The 17,985-nt window shown below is 43.4% G+C and overlaps 1 pseudogene; it reads left to right on the forward strand.

Annotated features, from left to right (window-relative positions):
- Positions 1-657: 657 nt before the first annotated feature.
- Positions 658-3,387, forward strand: LOC132493288 (elongation factor 1-alpha, oocyte form-like; annotated as a pseudogene).
- Positions 3,388-17,985: the final 14,598 nt, after the last annotated feature.

Raw genomic sequence — 17,985 nt, forward strand, 5'->3', positions numbered from 1 at the left:
ATCTTCCCTTCCCCCACTCCACCCACACACTTTCTCACTCACCCTCTCTTCACCCATATATTCAATCAGTCTGAGAAGTAGTCTGTGCAGCTGGGCTTGGTGGTAGGGAGAGGCATTACTTAACCAGTTCCAGCGCTGGTATCAGATTTGGGTGGAACCAGAGGAGGGTCCAGTGCTAGGTTTATAAAAGCAGGAGGCACAGCTGCTGCAGCTCTTTCTGGATTAATTTTGTTTCTTTTTCTCTGGAGGTAGGGACTTGCATGGGGCAGGAGAGAAGCTGCAAACTATGGCTTGTTGGGGTTTCTTGTACAGGAAGTGTGCTGGGGGTGAGGGTTGGATGGGGGGATTGGAAGGATGGGAGGAAGTGTAGGGGGAAGGCCCACACAGGAGAAAGGATGGATGGGCCAGGACTGCTTGGAAGTACCAGCTATGGCCCTGGGATCATGACTCTTGCCAGGGTGTAAGCCTGGCAAGTCTTTTACTTTTCAGTTGATGCTACCATGTCCCCGGCTCTGGGCTAGGCTGTGAAGTGGGAAGGGGGGTGCTGGGCAGGAGCAGAGTGGAGGGGAGGAGAGGAGAGAGGCAGGCCTGGAACGGTGTGGCCTCACCCGCCCCGTGCTCCCCTCTAGCAGTGACTGAAGGAAGGAACCCGCCACCATGGGCAAAGAGAAGACCCATATCAATATCATTGTCATTGGCCACGTGGACTCTGGCAAGTCCACCACCACCGGGCATCTCATCTACGAGTGTTGGGGGATCGATAAGAGGACCATCGAGAAGTCTGAGAAAGAGGCAGCCGAGGTAAGGCACCCACGCGTGGTGTTGGTGTCTAGCAGAGGGGGTGGGGAGGATTGGAGGATTGATGTCCCACTTCTGGGTGGGTCTGGTGGCAGAGCGTGGACAGTAGGGTGCGCTGTAGGGTGCCACTGAATTCTCTGGGATAGATCCCTCTGCTTGCTGTCAATGCACACTACTCACTCCCCACCCCTCCAGAGATGGGTAAGGGCTCCTTCAAGTATGCCCAGGTGTTGGACAAACTGAAGGCAGAGAGAGAGTGTGGCATCACCATCCACATCTCCCTGTGGAAGTTTGAAACCAGCAAGTACTATATCACCATCATCGATGCCCCATGAACATGATCACGGGCACCTCCCAGGTAAAGCAGCCCTTGTTCCCAGGGCCCTCCCTTTCAGATGGGGGCGGGGCAGGCACAGAGGAAGGGAGGAAACTCAGGCTTTATTTCCGGGACTCTGGGAAGGAGGATATCATAAGCCTTAGAAGGTTTTCCTCATCCATGCCAATCATCAATTCTCAAAGAACCAGAGGAAGACAGACTCGGTGAGGCTCAGATACGGTCCCCCTTTCAGGCTGGGGCAGGGGCCAGGTTTTCTGATGCCCAGACAAGTAGATCACTTGGGGTCCGTCTGGGAGGAAGGAACTAAAAGTTCATTTATGGGACTAGGTGAGAGTTTAACTGGGAGGCAGGACCTCTGTGCACAGCAGTAACCAAGGGACCCACGAACTTATCAACTTCTGGGGAGCATCCCGTCCCCGAGCTTTCCAAAGGGACCCGGGACTGCCCGAAATTCTAGCAGGCTTCCCAGCCTGGCCGCCGCCCCCTCCCCTAACTAAGCCCTTGACCCCGTGGTGTCCGTGTCCTGCAGGCCAACTATGCAGTGCTTATCGTGGCCAGCAGCATGGGCGAGTTCGAGGCGGGCATCTCCAAGAACGGGCAGACCCGCGAGCACACGCTTCTGGCCTTCACCTTGGGCGTGAAGCAGCTGATCGTGGCCATCAAGATGGACTCGACCGAGCCCGCCTTCCAGGAGATCACGGAGGAAGTGAGCACCTACATCAAGAAGATCAGCCTGCGTGGCCTTCGTGCCCATCTCGGGCTGGCACAGCGACAACATGCTAGAGCCCAGCAGCAACGTGAGTGCGGACCGGGTCATCAGGTGTGCGTCGCGGGTCTTGGTCCCGGTCCCGGTCCTGTTACTGGTGTGGGCGCACCGGGAGCCATGACCCAGGCTCACCTCCGCTCCGCATCCCCATCCCCCTTCCCTGTACGTGCCCTGGTTCAAGGGCTGGAAGGTTGAGCGACGCACCACTGGGGTGACTCTGCTGGAAGCTGTGGACTCCATCCTCCCGCCAATTCGCCCTGTCAACAAGCCCCTGAGGCTGCTTCTGCAAGACGCGTACAAGATTGGAGGTGAGGTGACAGGGCTTCTTAAGGAATAAAGGAGTTGAGAATGAGGTCTGATGTCTGACTTGCCAGGGTTCAGATCGTGACTTTTAAGGTAGGATAAAGTGCCAAAGCCCCCAGCGTTTCCAGTTTATCTGATAGATACATAGCATAAATAAGCCAGTCATGGGTCCTGGTGCTTCCTACTAGTCCCGTAGGTGGCCTTGGTCCTTGCGCCCCAGGACAAGGGACTTCCCCAGAAGCCAGTTCTCACTGGGTGGCTCTAGAATCTTTCTGAGTGCCCTTCCCATTGCACAGGCATCGACACTGTGCCCTTGGGCCGTGTGGAGACGGGCCTCCTGAAACCTGGCATGGTGGTCACCTTTGTCCCTTGCAGCATCACCACTGAGGTCAAGTCTGTGGAGATGCACCACGAGGCCCTGCCCGAGGCCCTGCCTGGTGACAATGTGGGCTTCAACGTGAAGAAAGTGTCTGTGGAGGACATCCGTTGTGGCAATATGGCCGGAGACAGCAAGAACGACCCCCCTGCCTCCCATGGAGGCTGGCAGCTTTGTGGTACAGGTAAGCTGCGTGGGAGGCCACAGGCCTTGGAGCTTGGTGGTGATGGAAATGCTTCTTAGAAATTAACCTTGACTTCTACAGAAGGCACAGGTTGGCCGAGAGTTGGCCCCAGATCACTGGTGCCATCCGATCTCTTCTAATTCCATCCTCCTCGCCTCACCAGGGGATCATCTTGAATCACTCGGGACATATCCATGCTGGTGCTGGACTGCCACATGGCCCATGTCTCCTGCAAGCTTGCTGAACTGAGGGAAAAGATTGACCGGCGCTCAGGCAAGAAGCTGGAGGACAACACCAAGGCCCTGATGCAGCCATAGTGCAGATGGTCCCCAGCGAGGCCATGTGTGTGGAGACCTTCTCTGAGTACCCACCTTTAGGTGAACCAGGGACTGATGGCTGCTGAGTCCTGGGAAGGAAAGCACCTCTGGCTGAGGCCAAGGAGCCTTTCCTCTATGCCTCTTTCTAGAAATTTCACTCTTGCTTCTTCCTTCCTTCCTCCTCCAGGCTGTTTTGCTGTGCATGACATGAGGCAAACATTGGCCACTGGCGTCATCAAGGCCATGGAGAAGACAGCATCTGTGGCCAGGGTCACTAAGTCAGCAGTGAAGGCCAGCAAGAAATGAAGCATGTCCTTCTTCTCCCTGCAATTTAGTTTCCTCAGCAACCTCCACTATGTAGATTAGATACTTCTGTGTATTGACTGAAAAAAATTAATAATAAAATTTAGACTAGCTGTCATGGTTTCTTCCAAGGAAGAAAGCGTGAGGTCAATGAGGAACCTCTGGGTAGATGAACAACTAACTTAAGGCTCATAAGCTTCAAAGCAGTTTTATGCTCTGGTTGGTGAACACACCATTCAGGTCCTAACAGCCTTCTCCTACCCAGGGCTCTATCCTATCCTTCTCCTGTTTCCCATAAGGAAGTATTGTTTGGGGATGTGATAAAGTATAATCACAATGGCATAGGGTGGGATCTCAGTGCCAATAGGTTAGTCAACACTACCATGTCCTCGATTCTTGGTGCTAGGTGCTTTAGCATTCAGAATCCTGAAAGAGTCAATGTGAATTTCTCTTAGGCAGAAGGGAGGCACTATATATGGATGTTTGGGCTCAACCTGCTGCCCACCATGTTCATTTAGGTTAGGTTACTATGCCTAGAGGGTGAGGAATGAATGGAGCTCTGTAACCTTTTGTTCCCTAATTTCTGTTTTCCATTTTTCAGATGCAGCAGAGTATCGCCTCATGGCACTTAATAAGCTAAATTACATGCTCATTCATCATATACTGGGAATCAGGCCCCCAAGGTCTGCCTGTGGTGTATTCATCCATCCATCAAATATTGGCAGAATTTGTGCTAGATGTTAGTCTGACCCCTTAGACTTACTTAGTGTGTAGAGACAAGTAAATATCAGGTGGTGATAAATGCATAAAGCAAGGGAGCAGTGAGAATGGTAGAGGTGGAAAGTAGACCATGAAAGATGCAAGGCAGTGAAGATTTCTAACCACCCAAGCAAGATGGCAACTTGGAACAGGAGGATAGTCATGATGGAGATAAGCAGTTAGAAGTTCTGACTATATTTAGAAACTGACAAATATCTAAAAATTGGATGTGGGATATAAGGAAAGGGGGTTAAAGGTGACATTTACATTCTTGGCCTGAGGAATTAGAAGGGTGGAGCTTCTATGATGAGAGGTGGGGGTGGATCGCTAACTAAAAGAGATGCTGTTCTGGAGAGGGGAGAGGTCCAGGCTGAGATAATCAGGGGCGTAATTAAAACATGGAAGTTTGATCCCTTGCCCAGAAGCATCTGCTAGGAGGTGCTAGGACATGCACATACACTCAGCCTTCCTGGAAGTAAATTAATCAGCTGCATGATAATTGCAATCAGTTCTCTATTGGAAAAGTCATTAATCTTCAAACATTGAGAATGCTATTAAAAAGTATCAAGGTCTAAGGGGGCTGTTGGAGTCCTTTCTGTAGCCATGTTGGAGATGGGCAGGAAGTGATATTCCTAATCACTTTGGGACTTTGATGTCCAAGATTTAGACCAAGTGTGCAGTGATCTATTTTTTTTTCACTGATCAATAACATTACCTGTTCCTGCCTATCAAGTTGGCTTCCTTTCATGTGCAAATCCCCTAGGGAAACCCCACACCCAGCACAAACCTAGAAATAATAGTGGGATGACACATCAGAGCTGTCACTGTGCCAGGTATCAAAAAGCTCACCTGTCTCCAGTGCTGGGAAGCCTGTCAAATTCCAGCTGCTGTCAGCATGACTCTGCCTAATGGAACCTGGACCAGCTTTGGAGCACCTCAAGCTTGTCAATGTCAAAGGCTACCCAGACCCAGGCCAGTGCAGGAGCTGTGGCTGGGATAGAGTGCAAATTACTCACCTGTTGGATTCCTCATGCCTCCTGGGGTCTGTGGAAAATGGCGAGTCCTTTTTGTCCTCAGAACACTTTATTTAAAATGCTCAAAATCATAACCATAGCTTTGCTTAAAGTGATTGAGGAACTAAACTTCCAACTTAGATGTGTCCTTAATATGTACTTGAAAAACATTTGTTGATTCGTGAGTGAATGTCAACCTACTTTTGTTGAAATAAGTGAATGTTTGAGTGTAAATTTATTCAATTTTCAAGAACACTCACCGTCTTGACCTCGTTTCTTAAAGATTCCTTAAATTCAATTTGAAAAGAAAATTAAAAAGTGTCACAGTTAATCCTCTAAGTACCATATTCTCTACTGAGTAATTCCACCCTGGGTGGGAGTAATTCCACTGCTGGTAAGTGAGAGAATCTCATCTCATTAGAAACTCCAAGAGCCTATCTATGCAGCACTGCAAAGAGCCACCAGAATTGGCTGAGCCCCCAGAATTGTCTGAGCCACCAGAGTTTGGCACCAAACTATGGCTATGGCAGTTCAGGCTTGTAGTGAGAGCTCTGGCATTTTACCTGAGAAGTCATTTCTGCTGGCCCAGGCCCCCTCCTTTAGTCCTTAACATGATGTTGCAAATGGACCTAAGGCACCCTGTTCGTTCACAGTGATTAGGTTCTTGGTTGGCAGGTATTGGAGGCCTCTACTTGTTAGATATCACGCCCACCCCTGAGACCAGTTGGTACAATGAACCAAGTCTCAGACAATTCCTTCACATATGCTTCTATTAGCAGGCATAAAACAATCACATGTCTGTTGTAGAGTTTGATGAAGTCTCTGAGCCACCAGAGACCTTTCAGTCTCTGATGAGCACCTGGTATGCAGGTGGATGACATCCCAGCAGTAGGTTTCACCTAGCCTTCTAGTGGGGAAGAGAACCCCCTGAAAATGACTCAACACAGGATAGAATCCTTAGGCTCTGGCTGCCACTTGAAAGGGTCAAGGACCCTGGGTTCACCTGCTCATCCAGGAAGATGCCCGTACAATAGTTCTAGTCAACCCATGTGTCAACTCTGCTCACTTCACCAGTGAACACTCTTTATTAATACCCATTACAACAAACAACACACCCTCTGGTGCTGATTGGAGATAAATACTGTTGAGACTTGTGATTATGCTGTCCCCTACACCTCTGAGGTCAGAGGGGCTTCTGATTACTCTTTCAAATGCTAAATAACCATCTCTAGAGTCTGTTGTCCCACTTAGGGGACTTCAAATATTAAACAACCACCCCTACTGTACAGACTAAAACTACCCTACCCCATCACAACACTCCACCTTGGGCCCACGCTTTCCTGAGAGGTCACGTTGCCCCAACCCAGCCTCCTCTCTCCATTCCCGGGAGCCTTGACTCACTTTCCTGGCAGCTGCTTCCCTTCCAATCATGGATGGATGCTGGGGGAGATTCCCTGCTGTCACTGGATCACCCAAAAGCTTCAGACCCAAAAGGAAGCACCCTGGCTCTAATTTCAGTCTGTGCCTGTGTCAGACTCCAGGGCTCTAAAAAGCTTCCTGTCAGGTCATCTGTCAGCCCATCTCCTCAGGCCAAATAAGGAGGCTTAGCAGCTCCCAACTCACTCCGTGGGAAGGTCTGTGCTTTCGTGAAGGGAGCTCTTTCTGCACTGACACACAGCTCTCACCGGGTCCCAGCCACTCAGCACACCAGGCTGCGGCTGATAGCCCCCGATTCTGAAGACTCACTGTGGATGCCCTGCTTCCTCCACCTGGGTGAGGCCAGGAAGACACAGAGTCACTTATTCTTTCATTCATTCATCCCCTCTTTCACCAGATGTTCATTGATGGCAAGTGGGGTTGAACTGGATTGTACACTTCATCCTGCTCACTTAGATCCCACCATCTGGCAAGGGAGACAGACAAGTGAATAGAAAAGTATGACATGATGTAAGAAAAGCGGTGACAGGGCTAACTTCAGGACGCTATGGAGAACACAAGAGGAGCAACAACAAAGCTTGAGGAATCAGAGAAAACTTATTGGAAATACTGACCTCTTAAAAAAATACATATACAAAGGCCCAGAGGGAGCTGAAGCCCGGAGGGCAGGATCGTGGGCTTGTGGATTGGAAATATCAAGAATGGGCAGGTCTTTGAAGGGATGTGATGTCAAGCTGGGGCGTCTGGACTTGGTGGTGAGGGCAGTGAGAAGCCCAGCTCAGGTGAATAGTCTTTCTCTGCATGAGAAGTGTAGGCTTTGAGCTGCCTCGGAAACTTATCTTGGGCTCTAATGCAAAGAGAACATGGTGACTAGATCTAATTTGATACTCCCCTCCTCTGCTAGGTGGTCAGGGTACACCTCTGCCCACTTTCATCAAGACTGAGAGGGCCTCGTAGTGAGGGCATCCATGTCATTGGCATGGAAATAAAGGAGCAAGTCTACCAGACTGACAGGGTCCCTTCCCAGGGTAGAAGCTAAATTGGAATTCTAAAATGACTCTCTTGTCATTTGTCTGAATACAATGGATTTCTTCTTGTTACACTAAACCAAGTCCCAGACCCCAGACACACAAATCCAAGCTGCCATTGCCCATTCATATAAACAATTGGTATTTTGGCCATGTAGGGTGATGCACCAGCTCATGTTTACAGAGTTGTTTGCATTTAATGATGACAATGTAACACAACTGAGAAAAGCCACCCTATGGAAAATCTGTTTTCTTTCTGTTCTGAAAAGAAAAATCCCACCACATCAGACAGAACAAACATGTCCAGCATTCACAGATAGCAGTAGACGAAGACCCTTAAAGAAAAATCTGCCCCCCTCGTCTTTACTTATAGGTCAAATTGAAGTTGGAAATATTTCCAGAGAAAAACTTCATACCTTACTCACTCACATTCCCATAATTAGCCAAGCCCTAATTATTCTCTGTATTGTCTTTGGCGCACTCCTTTTATGAGACAATGGCGTGTAAGACAATGGTTCATAACTCAAACACAGGGCCAATCTAAATGAGAAACTGGGGGAGGGCTCATGGGACGATTACATTATTCATGAAAAGACATCAGAACAATTGGAGGATAACATTAGATTTTAAATCACAGCGGCAATTACAAGACAATTATCCAAAATGGTGTAATTGCCACAGCTACAGGGTGTGTGGCAGAACCTACACAGCGTTTGTGCCACTTTCGTTTAGTACCATGATTAAAACTGGTCTGTTTATTGTAAGAGGAAATTCTACAGAAGAAAATATTTGTATTCCCTCCTTCTATGCCCCATAGAGCTGGCAACCTGAGCCTAAGTGAAAAATGGAACCAGAGGCCAAGCTCAAGTCTTTCAGGACCCCTGCTTTGCTTACTCCAAAATGTGCCGCTCTCAGTTACTCTACCTTGTCCTTGAATTTCAGTCCAAGTATAGAACCTGAATTCCACTTTTTCTAGATGATTTCCCTCAGCCAAGGACACCCCATGTGGGGCAGTGGGAAGTCACTTGCTTAGCAGGCAGCAAACTGGAGTGTACTCACTCTTCCAATACTTACTGACAACCCAGTTTAGTATCTGCTATTATAAAGGCAACTACCATGTACTGAGTGCATACAACATGCAATATGCTTTTCATATCTTTTTATTTATTTATTTATTTATATTGAGTTATAGTTGATTTACAATGTTGTGTTGGCTTCAGTTATACAGCAAAGTGATTCACTTATATATACATACACCCCCCCATATATATATATATATATATATATATATATATATATATATATTCTTTTTCAGATTCTTTTACATTATATGTTCTTATAAGATGTTGAATAGAGTTTTCTGTGCTATACAGTAGGTCCTTGTTTATTATCTATAGCAGCATTATTTACAATAGCCAAGACATGGATGCTACCTAAGTGTCCATCAACAGATGAAGGGATAAAGATGTGAGATATATGTATACACACACACACACACACACACACACACAATGGAATATTACTCAGCCATATAAAAGGATGAAATAATGTCATTTGCAGCAACATGGATGGACCTAGAGATTATCATACTAACTGATGTAAGACAGACAGAGAAAGATAAATATATGACATCACTTATATGTGGAATCTAAAAAAAAATACAAATGAACTTATTTACAAAACAGAAACAGACTCACAGATGTAGAAAACAAACTTATGGTTACCAAGTGGGGAAGGGATGGGATAAATTAGGAGTTTGGGATTAACAGACACACTACTACATATCTTTTCTTATTTAACTTAACCTCTATGGGTCTTGGTTTTCTTTGTATTATTTATTCAACAAATATTTCTCTATCTAGCCTCTTCTTTTTAATCAGGCTCTGTTTGAACAGCTTGGGTTGCATCAATGACAAAACAAAGCCCTGCCTTCTTAGAGCTTACCTCATGGGAGTCATTGTGCACAACCTCATGGTTACTAAGTAATGTCTACAGCATGGGCAGAGCCAAATTCTGATTGGTTGCCAAACATTGTCCACCTCCTTCCTAATCTCCCTCTTTCCTTCCCTTTCCTTTTCTCTCGCCTTTCCTTCCAGGCTGAATTTGCTTCAGAACTCTGTGTCTTTTCAGATCAACTCAACAAACACTCCTTAAGCACCTATTAATTTGATAAGGAAGGTCTAGCAATATTTAAATTGAATATATCTTTGATCTTATAATTTTGCTATTAGATCTTTATTGTACAATATTCTTGCACAGGATTGCTAAAATGTGTTCAATGTCCCAAACTGGAAACAAAAATATCCATCAATAAGGGAACTGTTAAATAAATTAGAGTGCATCCATGCAGCAGGATATTATGCAGCTGCTGAAAGAATGTACTGATTATAGGAAGATGTCCAGGGACTCCCACAAAGTGAAAAGGGCATGTTTCAGAACAGTGTGTATCATTGGGTCCCATATTTGTAAAACAAATTTCACACATTTTCATTTCATTATTTTAAAAAAACCAGAGAATATGAATCAAATTATTATATGGAGGTGACTTTGGGGAGTAAGTTGAAGATAGGAAAGATTTTAGCTTTCTTCTCTACTTGTCTTCTGATTTTAAATGTGTGTAGATAACTTTTATAGTTAAAATAAAAACATATGAAGAATTCAGAGATGACTAAGAGGGCATGGCTTTCTGCCCTGGAGGAAGTTAACATTATGTGTCAATTTGGCTGGCCTATGGTGCCCAGATATTTGGTCAAACATTATTTATAGTGTTTGGTTAAACACTATTTTTGTCAAGCAGTATTCTCTGAAGGTGTTTTTTGGATGAGATTAACATTTAAATCAGTGGACTTCAAGTCAAGCAGATTATCCTCCATTATATGGGTGGATCTCACCTAATCAGTTGAAGGCCTTAACAGAGCAAAGACTGATCTCTCCAGAGCAAGAAGAAATTCTGTCAGCAGACTGCCTTTGGACTTGAACTATAACTCTTCCCTGAGTCTCCACACTGCTCGCCTACCCTATCAGATTTTGGACCCACTAAATCACCACAATCACATGAGCCAATTCCTTAAAATAAATCTCTCTCTCTATGCCTCCTATTGGTTCTGTTTTTCTGGATAACCCTGACTAATACGAGGAGCATATGGTTTAGTGGACTAATGACTCTCCCAGGGGAGGGGTGGATCCTCCAGGCAGTCCTTGAGGCTAAACATGTGATCAGTGAGAACATCAACATGGTGGCTTGGGGGGTGTTAGAGCTCCATAATTTTCATCCACCCCAAATAAATGTGAAACCTAGGAGTGTGCTTGGCCTGCAAAAATAGCTTCAAGAAAGTCTTCATAGGACCTTGTGGAGATTGCCTCTGGAAAACAAGGCATGGAGTTTTAGAAAGCACCCATACCCATTCCTCATGACCAGCAAGGCTCTGGGCTTCAGTCTCTAGGTCTCCCAAGGCCTCATGGAAGCATCCATGTCTCCAAGGGGGCTCATTCTCAAACAGAAGACCCTCCCAACCCAGTGGACAGGCTCACGATCCTGGAATGTCCAGAGAGAAGGGGCCCTCCTTCTTTCTGATACCAGCCTCAGAAGATTCAAGATTCTTCTCATTCTCCCCTCCTCTCAGCTTTCCCAGCTTGGAAGCTTCGTTTGCCATGAATTCATCCATGACCCTCAAATATAAAGAAGGTAAATTATTAACACTTAATTATGATGCCTTTGTAGAAGCAAGAAAAATATTTAAATATAACGGAGTGAAAAAATAGAAGATGAAATGATGTCTATACTGTGATTACAATTATGAAACATTATGCAAATGAATGAAAGACTGTAAAGTAATCATAGAAAATGAAAACAGAAATTGTTAGGGTAGTAGTAGTGTGGTGAGTTCTCTCCTGCAACAAAAGCTTATTTCATATTGCTCTTGCTGCTTGTCAATCAAAAATTTCCAATCAGAATGAAAGAACAGTCATTTCGCCTGACGAGGACAGGGTTGGTTTTCTCTACTGGGTTTGTTTCTTACCTCTAGGCCTCCTGCAACTAGAAACTAGAATCTTAGCGTGTGCCAAGCACCTATCATGTTTGTACCTGTAAGCAGCATCTCATCCCAATTTTGTAAGGTAGATATGGTTTTTTAACACCAGATTTCAAAATCCATGTGTCAGCTGGGTTCGTTCCTTCTGGAATTTCTGAGGGCAAATCTGTTCTGAGTCTCTCTCCTAGTTTCTGGTGGTTGACAAAAATCCTTGGTGTCCCCTGGCTTGTAGTCATGCCACTTCAGTCTCTGTCTCCGTCTTCATATGACATTCTCCTTGTGTGTGTGTTCTCTTCTTATAAGGAAAATAGCCATACTGGCTTAGGGGCCAGCCTAACCCAGTATGACCTCATTTTAACTTGCTTACATCTGCAATAACCCTATTTCCAAATGAGGTCACATTCACAGGCACTGGGACTAGGACTTCAACATCTTTTCAGGGGACAAAATTCTGAGTGGGACCTTCTGAAATCTTGATAGTACAGTTAGAGATTTTATAGGTACAAAATGAGGTGACAGATATTGGAACATCATTGTAACTCTCTTGAAAACGCATGTCGGATAATTGATGTTATTAAAAAGCATCTCAAGTACCCTTGGAAATATTTAAATAAGCAATGCCTGAAAGAATGTGAAAAATGGGTAATTTAAGTACAGTAGATTGTAGCACATCTTCTGTGAATGCTGGGTTCATCAAAAAGTGAATTTTTTAAAAAGTGAATTTAATTTAAAAATTTTAACTCTATGAGTACTAATTGGGGTCTAAAAAACTGTTGATAGCCTCTTCCTGTCAAGGAAAGAGAGTTTAATTTGGTGGTAACTCAATATAACCTCTATTATATTCAGAATAATTTATTCATCCCCTTTGTCCCAGGGCAAGTAATGAAATAGATTCACACACACACACACACATGCACATAGTAATTACAAAGAGAGCAACATGGGCAACTTAGTGTTAGAGAAAATGAGAGTCAATTGTAATTTGTACATTTTTCTCTCAAGTATTTTTCAGCTCTAACAATCATTTCCATGATTTAGATTCAATCATTTGATCCTAATTTTTGCTGGAAAATCAAAATCAAAAGAAATAATTTAATTTGTTCACTGCACTGTCTGAACATTGCTCTTTACATTATCCAAATTCAAACTCTATGCCACATGACAGGAAAATTAAATTTTCTCATTGTTAAAAATGATCAGAATAATTCAGAAGCATGCCTCCAGGTTACGGTTTCTCTAATTACCTTGTATCTTGAATTCTTAATTAATTATATTCTGAGACATGGAAAAGTCCCTTTGTGCTCAGAGCCCATCCTAAGCTTTTTTCTGTGCTAGGTGAATTATTTACACAGTAAATCTTATCAGTGCATTTCAGTTTTGTCCCTGAAGTTGCTGCCCTTTTGGTCATTTTAATCTCATTCCTCTCAGAGTCAATTTCCTACCATTTAGAACAAGCATCCAGACCGTTAACCTCCCCACGTACCAAGATCTCGTCACCTGTCACTGAATTCCTTTGTGACCTAGTTAAATGACATTTTTGTTGTGGGGGGCGTCACAGTAATGATACAGCCTTAAAAATCTCTGCCTGGGGCTTCCCTGGTGGCGCAGTGGTTGAGAGTCCGCCTGCCGATGCAGGGGACACGGGTTCGTGCCCTGGTCCGGGAAGATCCCACATGCCGCAGAGCGGCTGGACCCGTAAGCCATGGCCGCTGAGCCTGCGCGTCCGGAGCCTGTGCTCCGCAACGGGAGCGGCCACAACAGTGAGAGGCCCGCGTACAGCAAAAAAAAAAAAAAAAAAAAAAAAAAAAAAAAAAAAAAAAAAAATCTCTGCCTGGAGAAGGAGCTCCTGAAATTAATCAGGGGCTCGGCTTCACTAGAAAATAACTGGGTGAGAGAAAGGATGAACCTCAACATGGATGTGCAGCTGCATCAAGGCCCCATACCTCTTATCTGTGCAAAACACATTTATTTAAATAAGAGGCTGGATAATGCTCCAAAGAGTTTTCCGGCAAAGCATGACTCCAGAGAACACCGGAGCATTAACTCAAAGGATTTGTCTTTTTTATTAATAGCTTTAATCTTTATGAACTGAACTGTTCCTCCAGCAGCCAGACTAGTTGGGGCTCTTGGAAATGATGAAAGCTGCTTCTATACAGGAGGACCAGGATGAAAATCAGGAAAAATCATATGTGGCTACGATGTGAGTGTTTCTTATTTGTCAGACACTCTGTATGCATTGCATCATTGTCTTCCTGTAACCTGCCTGTCTTGCAGATGAAGCAACTGAAGTACATATAGAGTGATTAAGTAACTCACCCAAGTTCACACAGCTGGTATGTATCAGAGTCCAAGTCAAAAGTCCAGCCGTGCTTCCCAGACATTCATGAACATACATACCTATCACCTGGAGAACTTCTTAACGTGCAGATTCTGATTCAGTGGGGCTGGGATTCTGTACTTCTAGCAAGCTCCCTGCTGAGGTTGACGCTGCTGGTCCATGGACCACTGTTTGAGAAGCAGGATGGTAGAGCTTAACTCCACAGCCTCTAAAGCAATACATTATAGTTCCTGTCGATGGTCCTTTTTTGTTTTCAACTGACAAAAGCTCATATGGAAATTCATGTTTTAAGGCTTCCTTTGAGTTTTTCTACATCACACAGATAAACAATCTTCAGGTTCAAGGTTGTGGAATAACGATGGCTCAGACACGGACTGATGTTATGAGAACCTCAGTGTTCAAGCTCTGTAGAATCTGCTTACATTTTTCTTGCCAAAATCTGTCTTGCCTGGACCCTCCTGTTCAAAGGTACAGCCTGAAACCCAGGCATTTAGTGCTTCAGTGAGAATGAGTTCTTGGTGGTTCTGCCAGTCAGCTGTCTGGCCTCCCTCTGTGAGCCCTGCCTTGCACAGGCAGAGAAGAGTGGCACATGTGACAATATTTATAGAAGATGAGACTTAATGGGTCATTTCTCATGGTGGCAGCAAGTTTCCATAGCAGTCCCCAACCTAGGAGCTCCTAAGAATCTAGAGCAGCAGTATGGCCTCTGGAACATGAGGCCAGCTCCATGTACTTGGTGGAGAGAGTGAGTTATATGTTGCTACATACTGTGTGTAACTATTGGTGGGATTATTATTTGATGAAACAATTTCAAAAGCAATTAAGGTGGGAGAAACACTCAGACTTAAAAATGGACATATTCTTTGACCAAAAAATTCTGCTTCCAGAATCCATCCTTCAGAAATCCTAACGCATGTGCACATTTACATAAGAATGTTTGTGGGAGCCTTGTCTGTAATATCCAAACATTAAAGCAGTCCATCTAGGAGAGCATTATTAACTTATATGTGGAATCTAAAAAGTAAAACCAACTAATGAATGTAACAAAATAGAAACACATTCACAGATATAGAGAAGAAACTAGTGGTTACCAGTGGGGAGAGGGAAGGAGGAGAGGGACAAAATGGGGGTGTGGAATTAAGAGATACAAACTACTATGTATAAAGTAAGTAAGCAACAAGGATATATTGTACAGTGCAGAGAGATATAGCCATCATCTTGTAATAACTTTAAATGGAGTCGAATTCATAAAAGTATTGAATCACTATGTTGCACACCTGAAACTAATATAATATTATAAATCAACTATATTTCAATAAGAAAAGAAGGGCATGATTACATAAAATTAAGGATAATCATGTTGTGGAAGACAATGCAGCCATTAAGCACAAGACAGCACTGACCTGCGAAGGTATCTAAAACAGGGTGTTATGCGAACACAGCAAGTTTCAGGACAACATATAAAATAGGATCCTATCTTATAACTCCTTCCCATCTACATATGTGTATTTGTACATATACAAGAAGTCTTCATTATCTGAACCTCTCACTGTTAGGAGGTCGAGTGGGGAAGCAAAGGTGTTTACACTAAGGAAACATTCACCAATGAACTGAAAACCTGTAGAAATCGTTTCTACTTCAACATCTCTCCCTGCTTAGCTCTGGAATCAGGTTCTGTGACACTCTGGCTCTAGCTGATCATGGGTTCTGTATACTTAGTGTCAGTTCAATGCAACTGACTGCCAAATGAAAGGGCACAACTCGAAAACGATGCAGGATTTCAAGAAGCTTGAGAAAGGGACATGGGAGGAGAGCTATTTGAATCTTGGGGAATGTGGTAGACAAACGAGGGGCTTGCAGATCAGAAAACATATAAAAAGGAAAGATCACAAAAAACACTTGATAGAGAATAATTTGAATAAAAGGTTTTAAAAAATGTCCCCTACGTTTCTAAAGAAATGATCCTGTTTGTTTTGGAGGTAGAGGTCGGGGGGTGGAACATCAGTTGAAAGTGAGGGGGACCATTCATGCTTTGCTTTGGATGCCTTCGTACTGTTTCTGTCTTTGCGTAAGAAAGCAGTCATCTATTACTTGGAGCAATATTCTTTAAAATTCCAAAAAGTATATTCATAAAGATTCTCCTTTTTAAAAAATGTTAATATACGTCTATATAGACAAAGTCGTAAAATAATATACTCTGATATACAAGCGATCATTTTTAGAGATATATGTAAGGGTTATTTAAGACCTTCCTTTGCCTGTCTTCATTTTTCTCAGTTTTGTAATGAAACTGCACTGGTTTGGAAGTAAGAAAAGGTAAAGATGAAGAAAGGAAGGAAGGAGGAAGAAAGAAAGAAAAAAAGAAAGGAAGGAAGGGAGCAAAGGAGGGAGGAAGGAAGGGAGAAAGGAGAAAGGGCAGTACAAGAAATTAAAGGGATATTTTAAAAACTGTTTTAGAATTTTCTATTTCTAATCCACTTCTTCCTGCTTGGTTTGTTAGGCTGTTTTAATTTGGAGGCCAGTTTGTTCCAAGTTATCATTTATTGTTAGATACTTACGTTGTTCCAAAACTTCTTTATTAAAAACAGTACAGAGCAGGCATAATTGGCTGAAACTTAATTGGAATTTATTTATTTATTTTATTTATTTTGAGTTTCAAGGTATTAAGTTTTGGAATTTATATTCTCCGTACTCCCTGCTCTTTCACAATGCAGTGAGCAGGGAAACGAAATGCAAGAGTTTATAATATGTGTTCTATTTTTATTTACTTAAATAAATCCTTTAAATCTTACTATGCTTCAATTATCTTGTCTACAATGTAGGTTTATTAATTTTAATTCTAATAACATACAACAGGATTAGTGTCCCTGACACTTAAAAATATAATGCTGTGAAAATAGGAAATGCTAAACATGAAAGGTAGGAAACCGACCTAAGCACAATGGCTGCTCAGTGTCCTGGAATTGCCTTGATTACTGTATTTTCTACCTTTCTTTCTTTCTTTCTTTCTTTCTTTTTCTTTCTTTCTTTCTTTCTTTCTTTCTTTCTTCTTTCTTTCTTTTTTCTTTCTTTCCCTTTCTTTCTTTCTTTCTTCTTTCTTTCTTTCCCTTTCTTTCTTTTTTTTAAACATCTTTATTGAGTATAATTGCTTTACAATCGTGTGTTAGTTTCTGCTGTATAACAAAGTGAATCAGCTATATGTATACATATATCTCTATATCCCCTCCCTCTTGTATCTCCCTCCCATCCTCCCCTATCCCATCCCTCGGGGTGGTCATAAAGCACTGAGCTGATCTCCCTGTGCTATGTAGCTGTTTCCCACTAGCTATCTATTTTACATTTGGTAGTGTGTATATGTCAATGCTACCCTCTCACTTCGTCCCAGCTTACCCTTCCTCCTTCCCATGTCCTCAAGTCCATTCTCTACATCTGCCATCTGCATCTTTATTCCTGTCCTGCCCCTAGGTTCATCAGAACCTTTTTTTTTTTTTTAGATTCCATGTATATGTGTTAGCATATGCTATTTGTTTTTCTCTTCCTGACTTACTTCACTATGTATGACAGACTCTAGGTCCATCCACCTCACTACAAATAACTCAATTTTGTTTCTTTTGCATGGCTGAGTAATATTCCATTGTATATATGTGCCACATCTTCTTTATCCATTCATCCAATGATGGACACTTAGGTTGCTTCCATGTCCTGGTTATTGTAAATAGTGCTGCAATGAACATTGTGGTACATGACTCTTTTTGAATTGTGGTTTTCTCAGGGTATATGCCCAGTAGTGGGATTGCTGGGTCGTATGGTAGTTCTAATTTTAGTATTTTAAGGAACCTCCATACTGTTCTCCATAGTGGCTGTATCAAATGACATTCCCACCCACAGTGCAAGAGTGTTCCCTTTTCTCCACACCCTCTCCAGCATTTACTGTTTGTAGATATTTTGATGATGGCCATTCTGACCAGTGTGAGGTGATACCTCTTTGTAGTTTT

This window comes from Mesoplodon densirostris, chromosome 7 (assembly GCF_025265405.1).
Source record: "Mesoplodon densirostris isolate mMesDen1 chromosome 7, mMesDen1 primary haplotype, whole genome shotgun sequence".
Taxonomy (NCBI): domain Eukaryota; kingdom Metazoa; phylum Chordata; class Mammalia; order Artiodactyla; family Ziphiidae; genus Mesoplodon; species Mesoplodon densirostris.